This window comes from Phalangium opilio, unplaced genomic scaffold (genome assembly GCF_054372755.1).
Source record: "Phalangium opilio isolate 3A_F unplaced genomic scaffold, DU_Popi_V2 ptg000095l_1, whole genome shotgun sequence".
NCBI lineage: Eukaryota > Metazoa > Arthropoda > Arachnida > Opiliones > Phalangiidae > Phalangium > Phalangium opilio.
The window spans coordinates 2,753,266-2,770,986 of NW_028324200.1; the positions used below are offsets into that span (position 1 = coordinate 2,753,266).

The 17,721-nt window shown below is 45.3% G+C and overlaps 21 non-coding genes across 21 annotated transcripts; all 21 read right to left on the reverse strand.

Annotated features, from left to right (window-relative positions):
* Nucleotides 1–1,245: 1,245 nt before the first annotated feature.
* On the reverse strand, nt 1,246–1,317 carry TRNAP-AGG (transfer RNA proline (anticodon AGG)). Its single transcript has one exon. It is a non-coding gene; the product is annotated as a tRNA-Pro (tRNA).
* Nucleotides 1,318–2,529: 1,212 nt separating this feature from the next.
* On the reverse strand, nt 2,530–2,601 carry TRNAP-CGG (transfer RNA proline (anticodon CGG)). Its single transcript has one exon. It is a non-coding gene; the product is annotated as a tRNA-Pro (tRNA).
* A 248-nt stretch (nt 2,602–2,849) lies between these two features.
* TRNAP-AGG (transfer RNA proline (anticodon AGG)) lies at nt 2,850–2,921 on the reverse strand. Its single transcript has one exon. It is a non-coding gene; the product is annotated as a tRNA-Pro (tRNA).
* Nucleotides 2,922–3,649: 728 nt separating this feature from the next.
* TRNAP-AGG (transfer RNA proline (anticodon AGG)) lies at nt 3,650–3,721 on the reverse strand. The gene has a single exon. It is a non-coding gene; the product is annotated as a tRNA-Pro (tRNA).
* Nucleotides 3,722–4,933: 1,212 nt separating this feature from the next.
* TRNAP-CGG (transfer RNA proline (anticodon CGG)) lies at nt 4,934–5,005 on the reverse strand. The gene has a single exon. It is a non-coding gene; the product is annotated as a tRNA-Pro (tRNA).
* Nucleotides 5,006–5,251: 246 nt separating this feature from the next.
* TRNAP-AGG (transfer RNA proline (anticodon AGG)) lies at nt 5,252–5,325 on the reverse strand. The gene has a single exon. It is a non-coding gene; the product is annotated as a tRNA-Pro (tRNA).
* A 410-nt stretch (nt 5,326–5,735) lies between these two features.
* TRNAP-CGG (transfer RNA proline (anticodon CGG)) lies at nt 5,736–5,807 on the reverse strand. The gene has a single exon. It is a non-coding gene; the product is annotated as a tRNA-Pro (tRNA).
* A 246-nt stretch (nt 5,808–6,053) lies between these two features.
* TRNAP-AGG (transfer RNA proline (anticodon AGG)) lies at nt 6,054–6,127 on the reverse strand. Its single transcript has one exon. It is a non-coding gene; the product is annotated as a tRNA-Pro (tRNA).
* Nucleotides 6,128–6,859: 732 nt separating this feature from the next.
* TRNAP-CGG (transfer RNA proline (anticodon CGG)) lies at nt 6,860–6,931 on the reverse strand. Its single transcript has one exon. It is a non-coding gene; the product is annotated as a tRNA-Pro (tRNA).
* A 248-nt stretch (nt 6,932–7,179) lies between these two features.
* Nucleotides 7,180–7,251, reverse strand: TRNAP-AGG (transfer RNA proline (anticodon AGG)). The gene has a single exon. It is a non-coding gene; the product is annotated as a tRNA-Pro (tRNA).
* A 1,210-nt stretch (nt 7,252–8,461) lies between these two features.
* TRNAP-CGG (transfer RNA proline (anticodon CGG)) lies at nt 8,462–8,533 on the reverse strand. The gene has a single exon. It is a non-coding gene; the product is annotated as a tRNA-Pro (tRNA).
* Nucleotides 8,534–8,779: 246 nt separating this feature from the next.
* On the reverse strand, nt 8,780–8,853 carry TRNAP-AGG (transfer RNA proline (anticodon AGG)). The gene has a single exon. It is a non-coding gene; the product is annotated as a tRNA-Pro (tRNA).
* A 732-nt stretch (nt 8,854–9,585) lies between these two features.
* TRNAP-CGG (transfer RNA proline (anticodon CGG)) lies at nt 9,586–9,657 on the reverse strand. The gene has a single exon. It is a non-coding gene; the product is annotated as a tRNA-Pro (tRNA).
* A 248-nt stretch (nt 9,658–9,905) lies between these two features.
* Nucleotides 9,906–9,977, reverse strand: TRNAP-AGG (transfer RNA proline (anticodon AGG)). Its single transcript has one exon. It is a non-coding gene; the product is annotated as a tRNA-Pro (tRNA).
* Nucleotides 9,978–11,346: 1,369 nt separating this feature from the next.
* Nucleotides 11,347–11,418, reverse strand: TRNAP-CGG (transfer RNA proline (anticodon CGG)). Its single transcript has one exon. It is a non-coding gene; the product is annotated as a tRNA-Pro (tRNA).
* Nucleotides 11,419–12,464: 1,046 nt separating this feature from the next.
* On the reverse strand, nt 12,465–12,536 carry TRNAP-AGG (transfer RNA proline (anticodon AGG)). The gene has a single exon. It is a non-coding gene; the product is annotated as a tRNA-Pro (tRNA).
* Nucleotides 12,537–12,944: 408 nt separating this feature from the next.
* TRNAP-AGG (transfer RNA proline (anticodon AGG)) lies at nt 12,945–13,016 on the reverse strand. Its single transcript has one exon. It is a non-coding gene; the product is annotated as a tRNA-Pro (tRNA).
* A 1,691-nt stretch (nt 13,017–14,707) lies between these two features.
* TRNAP-AGG (transfer RNA proline (anticodon AGG)) lies at nt 14,708–14,779 on the reverse strand. The gene has a single exon. It is a non-coding gene; the product is annotated as a tRNA-Pro (tRNA).
* Nucleotides 14,780–15,665: 886 nt separating this feature from the next.
* On the reverse strand, nt 15,666–15,737 carry TRNAP-AGG (transfer RNA proline (anticodon AGG)). The gene has a single exon. It is a non-coding gene; the product is annotated as a tRNA-Pro (tRNA).
* A 729-nt stretch (nt 15,738–16,466) lies between these two features.
* Nucleotides 16,467–16,538, reverse strand: TRNAP-CGG (transfer RNA proline (anticodon CGG)). The gene has a single exon. It is a non-coding gene; the product is annotated as a tRNA-Pro (tRNA).
* Nucleotides 16,539–16,626: 88 nt separating this feature from the next.
* TRNAP-AGG (transfer RNA proline (anticodon AGG)) lies at nt 16,627–16,698 on the reverse strand. The gene has a single exon. It is a non-coding gene; the product is annotated as a tRNA-Pro (tRNA).
* Nucleotides 16,699–17,721: the final 1,023 nt, after the last annotated feature.

Consider the following 17,721-nt stretch of genomic DNA (forward strand, 5'->3'; position numbering starts at 1 on the left):
ATGTTGATCAAGGTAGTGAATTTTTATCAAAATTGTTTAAAGATTATTTAAGAAAAGAGGGAATAAGTCTTTATACTAGTGTAGGTGCAATTAAATAGTTGCTAAATTACTTCTGCAAAACTCGGGCCCGTCCGGGATTTGAACCCGGGACCACTCGCACCCAAAGCGAGTATTATACCCCTAGACCAACGGACCATGTGTGTAACAAAAAAACGCTCAACTTATTGGCCTTCCCTGTAGTTAGTTGCATTTAAATAGTCACTATTTTAATTCTGCAAAAACTCGGGTCCGTCCGGGATTTTTACCCGGGACCACACACACCCGAAGCGAGTATCTTACCCCTAGACCAACGGACCATGTGTGTAACAAAAAAACGCTCAACTTATTGGCCTTCCCTGTAGTTAGTTGCATTTAAATAGTCACTATTTTAATTCTGCAAAAACTCGGGTCCGTCCGAGATTTGAACCCGGGACCACTCACACCCGAAGCGAGAATCATAGCCCTAGACCAACGGATCACGTGCGTAACTAAAACATGCTCAACTCATAGGCCTACCCTGTAGTTAGTTGATTTAAATAGTCACTAAATTACTTCTGCAAAACTCGGGTCCGTCCGGGATTTGAACCCGGGACCACTCACACCCGAAGCGAGTATCATACCCTTAGACCAACGGACGAAAAATGACAATGAAACATGCTCAACTTATAGGCCTAACCTGTAGTTAGTTTCATTTAAATAGTCACTAATTTACTTCTGCAAAAACTCGGGTCCGTCCGTGATTTGAACCCGGGACCACTCACACCCGAAGCGAGTATCATAGCCCTAGACCAACGGATCACGTGTGTAACTAAAACATGCTCAACTCATAGGCCTACCCTGTAGTTAGTTTATTTAAATAGTCACTAAATTACTTCTGCAAAACTCGGGTCCGTCCGGGATTTGAACCCGGGACCACTCACATCCGAAGCGAGTATCATACACTTAGACCAACGGACGAAAAATGACAATGAAACATGCTCAGCTCGTAGGCCTACAATTTAACTAGTTGCATTCAAATAGTCGCACAATTACTTCTGGAAAAACTCGGGTCCGTCCGGGATTTGAACCCGGGACCACTCACACCCTAAGCGAGTATCATACCCTTAGACCAACGGACGAAAAATGACAATGAAACATGCTCAGCTCGTAGGCCTACAATTTAACTAGTTGCTTTTAAATAGTCGCTAAATTACTTCTGCAAAACGCGGGCCCGTCCGGGATTTGAACCCGGGACCACTCGCACCCTAAGCGAGTATCATACCCCTAGACCAACGGACCATGTGTGTAACAAAAAAACGCTCAACTTATTGGCCTTCCCTGTAGTTAGTTGCATTTAAATAGTCACTATTTTAATTCTGCAAAAACTCGGGTCCGTCCGGGATTTTAACCCGGGACCACACACACCCGAAGCGAGTATCTTACCCCTAGACCAACGGACCATGTATGACCCTGAAACATGCCATCCCGTAGGCCTACCATGTTGTTAGTTGTGTTTAAATAGTCACTAAATTACTTCTGGAAAAACTCGGGTCCGTCCGAGATTTGAACCCGGGACCACTCACACCCGAAGCGAGAATCATAGCCCTAGACCAACGGATCACGTGTGTAACTAAAACATGCTCAACTCATAGGCCTACCCTGTAGTTAGTTGATTTAAATAGTCACTAAATTACTTCTGCAAAACTCGGGTCCGTCCGGGATTTGAACCCGGGACCACTCACACCCGAAGCGAGTATCATACCCTTAGACCAACGGACGAAAAATGACAATGAAACATGGTCAGCTCGTAGGCCTACAATTTAACTAGTTGCTTTTAAATAGTTGCTAAATTACTTCTACAAAACTCGGGCCCGTCCGGGATTTGAACCCGGGACCACTCGCACCCAAAGCGAGTATTATACCCCTAGACCAACGGACCATGTGTGTAACAAAAAAACGCTCAACTTATTGGCCTTCCCTGTAGTTAGTTGCATTTAAATAGTCACTATTTTAATTCTGCAAAAACTCGGGTCCGTCCGGGATTTTTACCCGGGACCACACACACCCGAAGCGAGTATCTTACCCCTAGACCAACGGACCATGTGTGTAACAAAAAAACGCTCAACTTATTGGCCTTCCCTGTAGTTAGTTGCATTTAAATAGTCACTATTTTAATTCTGCAAAAACTCGGGTCCGTCCGGGATTTTTACCCGGGACCACACACACCCGAAGCGAGTATCTTACCCCTAGACCAACGGACCATGTGTGTAACAAAAAAACGCTCAACTTATTGGCCTTCCCTGTAGTTAGTTGCAATTAAATAGTCACTATTTTAATTCTGCAAAAACTCGGGTCCGTCCGAGATTTGAACCCGGGACCACTCACACCCGAAGCGAGTATCATACCCTTAGACCAACGGACGAAAAATGACAATGAAACATGCTCAGCTCGTAGGCCTACAATTTAACTAGTTGCATTCAAATAGTCGCTAAATTACTTCTGCAAAAACTCGGGTCCGTCCGGGATTTGAACCCGGGACCACTCAAACCCGAAGCGAGTATCTTACCCCTAGACCAACGGACCATGTATGACTCTGAAACATGCCATCCCGTAGGCCTACCATGTTGTTAGTTGTGTTTAAATAGTCACTAAATTACTTCTGGAAAAACTCGGGTCCGTCCGAGATTTGAACCCGGGACCACTCACACCCTAAGCGAGTATCATACCCTTAGACCAACGGACGAAAAATGACAACGAAACATGCTCAGCTCGTAGGCCTACAATTTAACTAGTTGCTTTTAAATAGTCGTTAAATTACTTCTGCAAAACTCGGGCCCGTCCGGGATTTGAACCCGGGACCACTCGCACCCTAAGCGAGTATCATACCCCTAGACCAACGGACCATGAGTGGAACAAAAACACGCTCAACTTATAGGCCTACCCTGTAGTTAGTTGATTTAAATAGTCACTAAATTACTTCTGCAAAACTCGGGTCCGTCCGGGATTTGAACCCGGGACCACTCACACCCGAAGCGAGTATCATACCCTTAGACCAACGGACGAAAAATGACAATGAAACATGCTCAACTTATAGGAATAACCTGTAGTTAGTTTCATTTAAATAGTCACTAATTTACTTCTGCAAAAACTCGGGTCCGTCCGTGATTTGAACCCGGGACCACTCACACCCGAAGCGAGTATCATAGCCCTAGACCAACGGATCACGTGTGTAACTAAAACATGCTCAACTCATAGGCCTACCCTGTAGTTAGTTTATTTAAATAGTCACTAAATTACTTCTGCAAAACTCGGGTCCGTCCGGGATTTGAACCCGGGACCACTCACATCCGAAGCGAGTATCATACACTTAGACCAACGGACGAAAAATGACAATGAAACATGCTCAGCTCGTAGGCCTACAATTTAACTAGTTGCATTCAAATAGTCGCACAATTACTTCTGGAAAAACTCGGGTCCGTCCGGGATTTGAACCCGGGACCACTCACACCCTAAGCGAGTATCATACCCTTAGACCAACGGACGAAAAATGACAATGAAACATGCTCAGCTCGTAGGCCTACAATTTAACTAGTTGCTTTTAAATAGTCGCTAAATTACTTCTGCAAAACGCGGGCCCGTCCGGGATTTGAACCCGGGACCACTCGCACCCTAAGCGAGTATCATACCCCTAGACCAACGGACCATGTGTGTCACAAAAAAACGCTCAACTTATTGGCCTTCCCTGTAGTTAGTTGCATTTAAATAGTCACTATTTTAATTCTGCAAAAACTCGGGTCCGTCCGGGATTTTAACCCGGGACCACACACACCCGAAGCGAGTATCTTACCCCTAGACCAACGGACCATGTATGACCCTGAAACATGCCATCCCGTAGGCCTACCATGTTGTTAGTTGTGTTTAAATAGTCACTAAATTACTTCTGGAAAAACTCGGGTCCGTCCGAGATTTGAACCCGGGACCACTCACACCCGAAGCGAGAATCATAGCCCTAGACCAACGGATCACGTGTGTAACTAAAACATGCTCAACTCATAGGCCTACCCTGTAGTTAGTTGATTTAAATAGTCACTAAATTACTTCTGCAAAACTCGGGTCCGTCCGGGATTTGAACCCGGGACCACTCACACCCGAAGCGAGTATCATACCCTTAGACCAACGGACGAAAAATGACAATTAAACATGGTCAGCTCGTAGGCCTACAATTTAACTAGTTGCTTTTAAATAGTTGCTAAATTACTTCTACAAAACTCGGGCCCGTCCGGGATTTGAACCAGGGACCACTCGCACCCAAAGCGAGTATTATACCCCTAGACCAACGGACCATGTGTGTAACAAAAAAACGCTCAACTTATTGGCCTTCCCTGTAGTTAGTTGCATTTAAATAGTCACTATTTTAATTCTGCAAAAACTCGGGTCCGTCCTGGATTTTTACCCGGGACCACACACACCCGAAGCGAGTATCTTACCCCTAGACCAACGGACCATGTGTGTAACAAAAAAACGCTCAACTTATTGGCCTTCCCTGTAGTTAGTTGCATTTAAATAGTCACTATTTTAATTCTGCAAAAACTCGGGTCCGTCCGGGATTTTTACCCGGGACCACACACACCCGAAGCGAGTATCTTACCCCTAGACCAACGGACCATGTGTGTAACAAAAAAACGCTCAACTTATTGGCCTTCCCTGTAGTTAGTTGCAATTAAATAGTCACTATTTTAATTCTGCAAAAACTCGGGTCCGTCCGAGATTTGAACCCGGGACCACTCACACCCGAAGCGAGTATCATACCCTTAGACCAACGGACGAAAAATGACAATGAAACATGCTCAGCTCGTAGGCCTACAATTTAACTAGTTGCATTCAAATAGTCGCTAAATTACTTCTGCAAAAACTCGGGTCCGTCCGGGATTTGAACCCGGGACCACTCAAACCCGAAGCGAGTATCTTACCCCTAGACCAACGGACCATGTATGACTCTGAAACATGCCATCCCGTAGGCCTACCATGTTGTTAGTTGTGTTTAAATAGTCACTAAATTACTTCTGGAAAAACTCGGGTCCGTCCGAGATTTGAACCCGGGACCACTCACACCCTAAGCGAGTATTATACCCTTAGACCAACGGACGAAAAATGACAACGAAACATGCTCAGCTCGTAGGCCTACAATTTAACTAGTTGCTTTTAAATAGTCGTTAAATTACTTCTGCAAAACTCGGGCCCGTCCGGGATTTGAACCCGGGACCACTCGCACCCTAAGCGAGTATCATACCCTTAGACCAACGGACGAAAAATGACAATGAAACATGGTCAGCTCGTAGGCCTACAATTTAACTAGTTGCTTTTAAATAGTTGCTAAATTACTTCTACAAAACTCGGGCCCGTCCGGGATTTGAACCAGGGACCACTCGCACCCAAAGCGAGTATTATACCCCTAGACCAACGGACCATGTGTGTAACAAAAAAACGCTCAACTTATTGGCCTTCCCTGTAGTTAGTTGCATTTAAATAGTCACTATTTTAATTCTGCAAAAACTCGGGTCCGTCCGAGATTTGAACCCGGGACCACTCACACCCGAAGCGAGTATCATACCCTTAGACCAACGGACGAAAAATGACAATGAAACATGCTCAGCTCGTAGGCCTACAATTTAACTAGTTGCATTCAAATAGTCGCTAAATTACTTCTGCAAAAACTCGGGTCCGTCCGGGATTTGAACCCGGGACCACTCAAACCCGAAGCGAGTATCTTACCCCTAGACCAACGGACCATGTATGACTCTGAAACATGCCATCCCGTAGGCCTACCATGTTGTTAGTTGTGTTTAAATAGTCACTAAATTACTTCTGGAAAAACTCGGGTCCGTCCGAGATTTGAACCCGGGACCACTCACACCCTAAGCGAGTATTATACCCTTAGACCAACGGACGAAAAATGACAACGAAACATGCTCAGCTCGTAGGCCTACAATTTAACTAGTTGCTTTTAAATAGTCGTTAAATTACTTCTGCAAAACTCGGGCCCGTCCGGGATTTGAACCCGGGACCACTCGCACCCTAAGCGAGTATCATACCCTTAGACCAACGGACGAAAAATGACAATGAAACATGGTCAGCTCGTAGGCCTACAATTTAACTAGTTGCTTTTAAATAGTTGCTAAATTACTTCTACAAAACTCGGGCCCGTCCGGGATTTGAACCAGGGACCACTCGCACCCAAAGCGAGTATTATACCCCTAGACCAACGGACCATGTGTGTAACAAAAAAACGCTCAACTTATTGGCCTTCCCTGTAGTTAGTTGCATTTAAATAGTCACTATTTTAATTCTGCAAAAACTCGGGTCCGTCCGGGATTTTTACCCGGGACCACACACACCCGAAGCGAGTATCTTACCCCTAGACCAACGGACCATGTGTGTAACAAAAAAACGCTCAACTTATTGGCCTTCCCTGTAGTTAGTTGCATTTAAATAGTCACTATTTTAATTCTGCAAAAACTCGGGTCCGTCCGGGATTTTTACCCGGGACCACACACACCCGAAGCGAGTATCTTACCCCTAGACCAACGGACCATGTGTGTAACAAAAAAACGCTCAACTTATTGGCCTTCCCTGTAGTTAGTTGCAATTAAATAGTCACTATTTTAATTCTGCAAAAACTCGGGTCCGTCCGAGATTTGAACCCGGGACCACTCACACCCGAAGCGAGTATCATACCCTTAGACCAACGGACGAAAAATGACAATGAAACATGCTCAGCTCGTAGGCCTACAATTTAACTAGTTGCATTCAAATAGTCGCTAAATTACTTCTGCAAAAACTCGGGTCCGTCCGGGATTTGAACCCGGGACCACTCAAACCCGAAGCGAGTATCTTACCCCTAGACCAACGGACCATGTATGACTCTGAAACATGCCATCCCGTAGGCCTACCATGTTGTTAGTTGTGTTTAAATAGTCACTAAATTACTTCTGGAAAAACTCGGGTCCGTCCGAGATTTGAACCCGGGACCACTCACACCCTAAGCGAGTATCATACCCTTAGACCAACGGACGAAAAATGACAACGAAACATGCTCAGCTCGTAGGCCTACAATTTAACTAGTTGCTTTTAAATAGTCGTTAAATTACTTCTGCAAAACTCGGGCCCGTCCGGGATTTGAACCCGGGACCACTCGCACCCTAAGCGAGTATCATACCCCTAGACCAACGGACCATGAGTGGAACAAAAACACGCTCAACTTATAGGCCTACCCTGTAGTTAGTTGATTTAAATAGTCACTAAATTACTTCTGCAAAACTCGGGTCCGTCCGGGATTTGAACCCGGGACCACTCACACCCGAAGCGAGTATCATACCCTTAGACCAACGGACGAAAAATGACAATGAAACATGGTCAGCTCGTAGGCCTACAGTTTAACTAGTTGCATTCAAATAGTCGCTAAATTACTTCTGGAAAAACTCGGGTCCGTCCGAGATTTGAACCCGGGACCACTCACACCCGAAGCGAGAATCATAGCCCTAGACCAAGGATCACGTGTGTAACTAAAACATGCTCAACTCATAGGCCTACCCTGTAGTTAGTTGATATAAATAGTCACTAAATTACTTCTGCAAAACTCGGGTCCGTCCGGGATTTGAACCCGGGACCACTCACACCCGAAGCGAGTATCATACCCTTAGACCAACGGACGAAAAATGACAATGAAACATGGTCAGCTCGTAGGCCTACAATTTAACTAGTTGCTTTTAAATAGTTGCTAAATTACTTCTACAAAACTCGGGCCCGTCCGGGATTTGAACCAGGGACCACTCGCACCCAAAGCGAGTATTATACCCCTAGACCAACGGACCATGTGTGTAACAAAAAAACGCTCAACTTATTGGCCTTCCCTGTAGTTAGTTGCATTTAAATAGTCACTATTTTAATTCTGCAAAAACTCGGGTCCGTCCGGGATTTTTACCCGGGACCACACACACCCGAAGCGAGTATCTTACCCCTAGACCAACGGACCATGTGTGTAACAAAAAAACGCTCAACTTATTGGCCTTCCCTGTAGTTAGTTGCATTTAAATAGTCACTATTTTAATTCTGCAAAAACTCGGGTCCGTCCGGGATTTTTACCCGGGACCACACACACCCGAAGCGAGTATCTTACCCCTAGACCAACGGACCATGTGTGTAACAAAAAAACGCTCAACTTATTGGCCTTCCCTGTAGTTAGTTGCAATTAAATAGTCACTATTTTAATTCTGCAAAAACTCGGGTCCGTCCGAGATTTGAACCCGGGACCACTCACACCCGAAGCGAGTATCATACCCTTAGACCAACGGACGAAAAATGACAATGAAACATGCTCAGCTCGTAGGCCTACAATTTAACTAGTTGCATTCAAATAGTCGCTAAATTACTTCTGCAAAAACTCGGGTCCGTCCGGGATTTGAACCCGGGACCACTCAAACCCGAAGCGAGTATCTTACCCCTAGACCAACGGACCATGTATGACTCTGAAACATGCCATCCCGTAGGCCTACCATGTTGTTAGTTGTGTTTAAATAGTCACTAAATTACTTCTGGAAAAACTCGGGTCCGTCCGAGATTTGAACCCGGGACCACTCACACCCTAAGCGAGTATCATACCCTTAGACCAACGGACGAAAAATGACAACGAAACATGCTCAGCTCGTAGGCCTACAATTTAACTAGTTGCTTTTAAATAGTCGTTAAATTACTTCTGCAAAACTCGGGCCCGTCCGGGATTTGAACCCGGGACCACTCGCACCCTAAGCGAGTATCATACCCTTAGACCAACGGACGAAAAATGACAATGAAACATGGTCAGCTCGTAGGCCTACAATTTAACTAGTTGCTTTTAAATAGTTGCTAAATTACTTCTACAAAACTCGGGCCCGTCCGGGATTTGAACCAGGGACCACTCGCACCCAAAGCGAGTATTATACCCCTAGACCAACGGACCATGTGTGTAACAAAAAAACGCTCAACTTATTGGCCTTCCCTGTAGTTAGTTGCATTTAAATAGTCACTATTTTAATTCTGCAAAAACTCGGGTCCGTCCGGGATTTTTACCCGGGACCACACACACCCGAAGCGAGTATCTTACCCCTAGACCAACGGACCATGTGTGTAACAAAAAAACGCTCAACTTATTGGCCTTCCCTGTAGTTAGTTGCATTTAAATAGTCACTATTTTAATTCTGCAAAAACTCGGGTCCGTCCGGGATTTTTACCCGGGACCACACACACCCGAAGCGAGTATCTTACCCCTAGACCAACGGACCATGTGTGTAACAAAAAAACGCTCAACTTATTGGCCTTCCCTGTAGTTAGTTGCAATTAAATAGTCACTATTTTAATTCTGCAAAAACTCGGGTCCGTCCGAGATTTGAACCCGGGACCACTCACACCCGAAGCGAGTATCATACCCTTAGACCAACGGACGAAAAATGACAATGAAACATGCTCAGCTCGTAGGCCTACAATTTAACTAGTTGCATTCAAATAGTCGCTAAATTACTTCTGCAAAAACTCGGGTCCGTCCGGGATTTGAACCCGGGACCACTCAAACCCGAAGCGAGTATCTTACCCCTAGACCAACGGACCATGTATGACTCTGAAACATGCCATCCCGTAGGCCTACCATGTTGTTAGTTGTGTTTAAATAGTCACTAAATTACTTCTGGAAAAACTCGGGTCCGTCCGAGATTTGAACCCGGGACCACTCACACCCTAAGCGAGTATCATACCCTTAGACCAACGGACGAAAAATGACAACGAAACATGCTCAGCTCGTAGGCCTACAATTTAACTAGTTGCTTTTAAATAGTCGTTAAATTACTTCTGCAAAACTCGGGCCCGTCCGGGATTTGAACCCGGGACCACTCGCACCCTAAGCGAGTATCATACCCCTAGACCAACGGACCATGAGTGGAACAAAAACACGCTCAACTTATAGGCCTACCCTGTAGTTAGTTGATTTAAATAGTCACTAAATTACTTCTGCAAAACTCGGGTCCGTCCGGGATTTGAACCCGGGACCACTCACACCCGAAGCGAGTATCATACCCTTAGACCAACGGACGAAAAATGACAATGAAACATGGTCAGCTCGTAGGCCTACAGTTTAACTAGTTGCATTCAAATAGTCGCTAAATTACTTCTGGAAAAACTCGGGTCCGTCCGAGATTTGAACCCGGGACCACTCACACCCGAAGCGAGAATCATAGCCCTAGACCAAGGATCACGTGTGTAACTAAAACATGCTCAACTCATAGGCCTACCCTGTAGTTAGTTGATATAAATAGTCACTAAATTACTTCTGCAAAACTCGGGTCCGTCCGGGATTTGAACCCGGGACCACTCACACCCGAAGCGAGTATCATACCCTTAGACCAACGGACGAAAAATGACAATGAAACATGCTCAGCTCGTAGGCCTACAATTTAACTAGTTGCATTCATATAGTCGCTAAACTACTTCTGCAAAAACTCGGGTCCGTCCGGGATTTGAACCCGGGACCACTCAAACCCGATGCGAGTATCATACCCTTAGACCAACGGACGAAAAATAACAATGAAACATGCTCAGCTCGTAGGCCTACAATTTAACTAGTTGCATTCAAATAGTCGCTAAATTACTTCTGGAAAAACTCGGTTCCGTCCGAGATTTGAACCCGGGACCACTCACACCCAAAGCGAGTATCATATTCTTAGACCAACGGACGAAAAATGACAATGAAACATGCTAAGCTCGTAGGCCTACAATTTAACTAGTTGCTTTTAAATAGTTGCTAAATTACTTCTGCAAAACTCGGGCCCGTCCGGGATTTGAACCCGGGACCACTCGCACCCAAAGCGAGTATTATACCCCTAGACCAACGGACCATGTGTGTAACAAAAAAACGCTCAACTTATTGGCCTTCCCTGTAGTTAGTTGCATTTATATAGTCACTATTTTAATTCTGCAAAAACTCGGGTCCGTCCGGGATTTTTACCCGGGACCACACACACCCGAAGCGAGTATCTTACCCCTAGACCAACGGACCATGTGTGTAACAAAAAAACGCTCAACTTATTGGCCTTCCCTGTAGTTAGTTGATTTAAATAGTCACTAAATTACTTCTGCAAAACTCGGGTCCGTCCGGGATTTGAACCCGGGACCACTCACACCCGAAGCGAGTATCATACCCTTAGACCAACGGACGAAAAATGACAATGAAACATGCTCAGCTCGTAGGCCTACAATTTAACTAGATGCATTCAAATAGTCGCTAAATTACTTCTGCAAAAACTCGGGTCCGTCCGGGATTTGAACCCGGGACCACTCAAACCCGAAGCGAGTATCTTACCCCTAGACCAACGGACCATGTATGACCCTGAAACATGCCATCCCGTAGGCCTACCATGTTGTTAGTTGTGTTTAAATAGTCACTAAATTACTTCTGGAAAAACTCGGGTCCGTCCGAGATTTGAACCCGGGACCACTCACACCCTAAGCGAGTATCATACCCCTAGACCAACGTACCATGAGTGGAACAAAAACACGCTCAACTTATAGGCCTACCCTGTAGTTAGTTGATTTAAATAGTCACTAAATTACTTCTGCAAAACTCGGGTCCGTCCGGGATTTGAACCCGGGACCACTCACACCCGAAGCGAGTATCATACCCTTAGACCAACGGACGAAAAATGACAATGAAACATGCTCAGCTCGTAGGCCTACAATTTAACTAGTTGCATTCAAATAGTCGCTAAATTACTTCTGGAAAAACTCGGGTCCGTCCGGGATTTGAACCCGGGACCACTCACACCCTAAGCGAGTATCATACCCTTAGACCAACGGACGGAAAATGACAACGAAACATGCTCAGCTTGTAGGCCTACAATTTAACTAGTTGCTTTAAAATAGTCGCTAAATTACTTCTGCAAAACTTGGGCCCGTCCGGGATTTGAACCCGGGACCACTCACACCCGAAGCGAGTACCATAGACCTAGACCAACGGATCACGTGTGTAACTAAAACATGCTCAACTCATAGGCCTACCCTGTAGTTAGTTGATTTAAATAGTCACTAAATTACTTCTGCAAAACTCGGGTCCGTCCGGGATTTCAACCCGGAACCACTCACACCCTAAGCGAGTATCATAGCCCTAGACCAACGGATCACGTGTGTAACTAAAACATGCTCAACTCATAGGCCTACCCTGTAGTTAGTTGATTTAAATAGTCACTAAATTACTTCTGCAAAACTCGGGTCCGTCCGGGATTTGAACCCGGGACCACTCACACCCTAAGCGAGTATCATACCCTTAGACCAACGGACGAAAAATGACAATGAAACATGCTCAGCTCGTAGGCCTACAATTTAACTATTTGATTTTAAATAGTCGCTAAATTACTTCTGCAAAACTCGGGCCCGTCCGGGATTTGAACCCGGGACCACTCGCACCCTAAGCGAGTATCATACCCCTAGACCAACGGACCATGAGTGGAACTAAAACATGCTCAACTCATAGGCCTACCCTGTAGTTAGTTGATTTAAATAGTCACTAAATTACTTCTGCAAAACTTGGGTCCGTCCGGGATTTGAACCCGGGACCACTCACACCCGAAGCGAGTATCATACCCTTAGACCAACGGACGAAATATGACAATGAAACATGCTCAGCTCGTAGGCCTACAATTTAACTAGTTGCATTCAAATAGTCGCTAAATTACTTCTGGAAAAACTCGGGTCCGTCCGAGATTTGAACCCGGGACCACTCACACCCTAAGCGAGTATCATACCCTTAGACCAACGGACGAAAAATGACAACGAAACATGCTCAGCACGTAGGCCTACAATTTAACTAGTTGCTTTTAAATAGTCGCTAAATTACTTCTGCAAAACTCGGGCCCGTCCGGGATTTCAACCCGGGACCACTCGCACCCTAAGCGAGTATCATACCCCTAGACCAACGGACCATGAGTGGAACAAAAACACGCTCAACTTATAGGCCTACCCTGTAGTTAGTTGATTTAAATAGTCACTAAATTACTTCTGCAAAACTCGGGTCCGTCCGGGATTTGAACCCGGGACCACTCACACCCGAAGCGAGTATCATACCCTTAGACCAACGGACGAAAAATGACAATGAAACATGCTCAACTCGTAGGCCTACAATTTAACTAGATGCATTCAAATAGTCGCTAAATTACTTCTGCAAAAACTCGGGTCCGTCCGGGATTTGAACCCGGGACCACTCAAACCCGATGCGAGTATCATACCCTTAGACCAACGGACGAAAAATGACAATGAAACATGCTCAGCTCGTAGGCCTACAATTTAACTAGTTGCATTCAAATAGTCGCTAAATTACTTCTGGAAAAACTCGGGTCCGTCCGAGATTTGAACCCGGGACCACTCACACCCGAAGCGAGAATCATAGCCCTAGACCAACGGATCATGTGTGTAACTAAAACATGCTCAACTCATAGGCCTACCCTGTAGTTAGTTGATTTAAATAGTCACTAAATTACTTCTGCAAATCTCGGGTCCGTCCGGGATTTGAACCCGGGACCACTCACACCCGAAGCGAGTATCATACCCTTAGACCAACGGACGAAAAATGACAATGAAACATGCTCAGCTCGTAGGCCTACAATTTAACTAGTTGCATTCATATAGTCGCTAAATTACTTCTGCAAAAACTCGGGTCCGTCCGGGATTTGAACCCGGGACCACTCAAACCCGATGCGAGTATCATACCCTTAGACCAACGGACGAAAAATGACAATGAAACATGCTCAGCTCGTAGGCCTACAATTTAACTAGTTGCATTCAAATAGTCGCTAAATTACTTCTGGAAAAACTCGGTTCCGTCCGAGATTTGAACCCGGGACCACTCACACCCAAAGCGAGTATCATATTCTTAGACCAACGGACGAAAAATGACAATGAAACATGCTAAGCTCGTAGGCCTACAATTTATCTAGTTGCTTTTAAATAGTTGCTAAATTACTTCTGCAAAACTCGGGCCCGTCCGGGATTTGAACCCGGGACCACTCAAACCCGATGCGAGTATCATACCCTTAGACCAACGGACGAAAAATGACAATGAAACATGCTCAGCTCGTAGGCCTACAATTTATCTAGTTGCTTTTAAATAGTTGCTAAATTACTTCTGCAAAACTCGGGCCCGTCCGGGATTTGAACCCGGGACCACTCAAACCCGATGCGAGTATTATACCCCTAGACCAACGGACCATGTGTGTAACAAAAAAACGCTCAACTTATTGGCCTTCCCTGTAGTTAGTTGCATTTAAATAGTCACTATTTTAATTCTGCAAAAACTCGGGTCCGTCCGGGATTTTTACCCGGGACCACACACACCCGAAGCGAGTATCTTACCCCTAGACCAACGGACCATGTGTGTAACAAAAAAACGCTCAACTTATTGGCCTTCCCTGTAGTTAGTTGATTTAAATAGTCACTAAATTACTTCTGCAAAAACTCGGGTCCGTCCGGGATTTGAACCCGGGACCACTCAAACCCGAAGCGAGTATCTTACCCCTAGACCAAGGAACCATGTATGACCCTGAAACATGCCATCCCGTAGGCCTACCATGTTGTTAGTTGTGTTTAAATAGTCACTAAATTACTTCTGGAAAAACTCGGGTCCGTCCGAGATTTGAACCCGGGACCACTCACACCCTAAGCGAGTATCATACCCCTAGACCAACGGACCATGAGTGGAACAAAAACACGCTCAACTTATAGGCCTACCCTGTAGTTAGTTGATTTAAATAGTCACTAAATTACTTCTGCAAAACTCGGGTCCGTCCGGGATTTGAACCCGGGACCACTCACACCCGAAGCGAGTATCATACCCTTAGACCAACGGACGAAAAATGACAATGAAACATGCTCAGCTCGTAGGCCTACAATTTAACTAGTTGCATTCAAATAGTCGCTAAATTACTTCTGGAAAAACTCGGGTCCGTCCGGGATTTGAACCCGGGACCACTCACACCCTAAGCGAGTATCATACCCTTAGACCAACGGACGGAAAATGACAACGAAACATGCTCAGCTTGTAGGCCTACAATTTAACTAGTTGCTTTAAAATAGTCGCTAAATTACTTCTGCAAAACTTGGGCCCGTCCGGGATTTGAACCCGGTACCACTCACACCCGAAGCGAGTACCATAGACCTAGACCAACGGATCACGTGTGTAACTAAAACATGCTCAACTCATAGGCCTACCCTGTAGTTAGTTGATTTAAATAGTCACTAAATTACTTCTGCAAAACTCGGGTCCGTCCGGGATTTCAACCCGGAACCACTCACACCCTAAGCGAGTATCATAGCCCTACACCAACGGATCACGTGTGTAACTAAAACATGCTCAACTCATAGGCCTACCCTGTAGTTAGTTGATTTAAATAGTCACTAAATTACTTCTGCAAAACTCGGGTCCGTCCGGGATTTGAACCCGGGACCACTCACACCCTAAGCGAGTATCATACCCTTAGACCAACGGACGAAAAATGACAATGAAACATGCTCAGCTCGTAGGCCTACAATTTAACTATTTGATTTTAAATAGTCGCTAAATTACTTCTGCAAAACTCGGGCCCGTCCGGGATTTGAACCCGGGACCACTCGCACCCTAAGCGAGTATCATACCCCTAGACCAACGGACCATGAGTGGAACAAAAACACGCTCAACTTATAGGCCTACCCTGTAGTTAGTTGATTTAAATAGTCACTAAATTACTTCTGCAAAACTCGGGTCCGTCCGGGATTTGAACCCGGGACCACTCACACCCGAAGCGAGTATCATACCCTTAGACCAACGGACGAAAAATGACAATGAAACATGCTCAGCTCGTAGGCCTACAATTTAACTAGTTGCATTCAAATAGTCGCTAAATAACTTCTGGAAAAACTCGGTTCCGTCCGAGATTTGAACCCGGGACCACTCACACCCAAAGCGAGTATCATATTCTTAGACCAACGGACGAAAAATGACAATGAAACATGCTAAGCTCGTAGGCCTACAATTTATCTAGTTGCTTTTAAATAGTTGCTAAATTACTTCTGCAAAACTCGGGCCCGTCCGGGATTTGAACCCGGGACCACTCGCACCCAAAGCGAGTATTATACCCCTAGACCAACGGACCATGTGTGTAACAAAAAAACGCTCAACTTATTGGCCTTCCCTGTAGTTAGTTGCATTTAAATAGTCACTATTTTAATTCTGCAAAAACTCGGGTCCGTCCGGGATTTTTACCCGGGACCACACACACCCGAAGCGAGTATCTTACCCCTAGACCAACGGACCATGTGTGTAACAAAAAAACGCTCAACTTATTGGCCTTCCCTGTAGTTAGTTGATTTAAATAGTCACTAAATTACTTCTGCAAAAACTCGGGTCCGTCCGGGATTTGAACCCGGGACCACTCAAACCCGAAGCGAGTATCTTACCCCTAGACCAACGGACCATGTATGACCCTGAAACATGCCATCCCGTAGGCCTACCATGTTGTTAGTTGTGTTTAAATAGTCACTAAATTACTTCTGGAAAAACTCGGGTCCGTCCGAGATTTGAACCCGGGACCACTCACACCCTAAGCGAGTATCATACCCCTAGACCAACGGACCATGAGTGGAACAAAAACACGCTCAACTTATAGGCCTACCCTGTAGTTAGTTGATTTAAATAGTCACTAAATTACTTCTGCAAAACTCGGGTCCGTCCGGGATTTGAACCCGGGACCACTCACACCCGAAGCGAGTATCATACCCTTAGACCAACGGACGAAAAATGACAATGAAACATGCTCAGCTCGTAGGCCTACAATTTAACTAGATGCATTCAAATAGTCGCTAAATTACTTCTGCAAAAACTCGGGTCCGTCCGGGATTTGAACCCGGGACCACTCAAACCCGATGCGAGTATCATACCCTTAGACCAACGGACGAAAAATGACAATGAAACATGCTCAGCTCGTAGGCCTACAATTTAACTAGTTGCATTCAAATAGTCGCTAAATTACTTCTGGAAAAACTCGGGTCCGTCCGAGATTTGAACCCGGGACCACTCACACCCGAAGCGAGAATCATAGCCCTAGACCAACGGATCATGTGTGTAACTAAAACATGCTCAACTCATAGGCCTACCCTGTAGTTAGTTGATTTAAATAGTCACTAAATTACTTCTGCAAATCTCGGGTCCGTCCGGGATTTGAACCCGGGACCACTCACACCCGAAGCGAGTATCATTCCCTTAGACCAACGGACGAAAAATGACAATGAAACATGCTCAGCTCGTAGGCCTACAATTTAACTAGTTGCATTCATATAGTCGCTAAATTACTTCTGCAAAAACTCGGGTCCGTCCGGGATTTGAACCCGGGACCACTCAAACCCGATGCGAGTATCATACCCTTAGACCAACGGACGAAAAATGACAATGAAACATGCTCAGCTCGTAGGCCTACAATTTATCTAGTTGCTTTTAAATAGTTGCTAAATTACTTCTGCAAAACTCGGGCCCGTCCGGGATTTGAACCCGGGACCACTCAAACCCGATGCGAGTATTATACCCCTAGACCAACGGACCATGTGTGTAACAAAAAAACGCTCAACTTATTGGCCTTCCCTGTAGTTAGTTGCATTTAAATA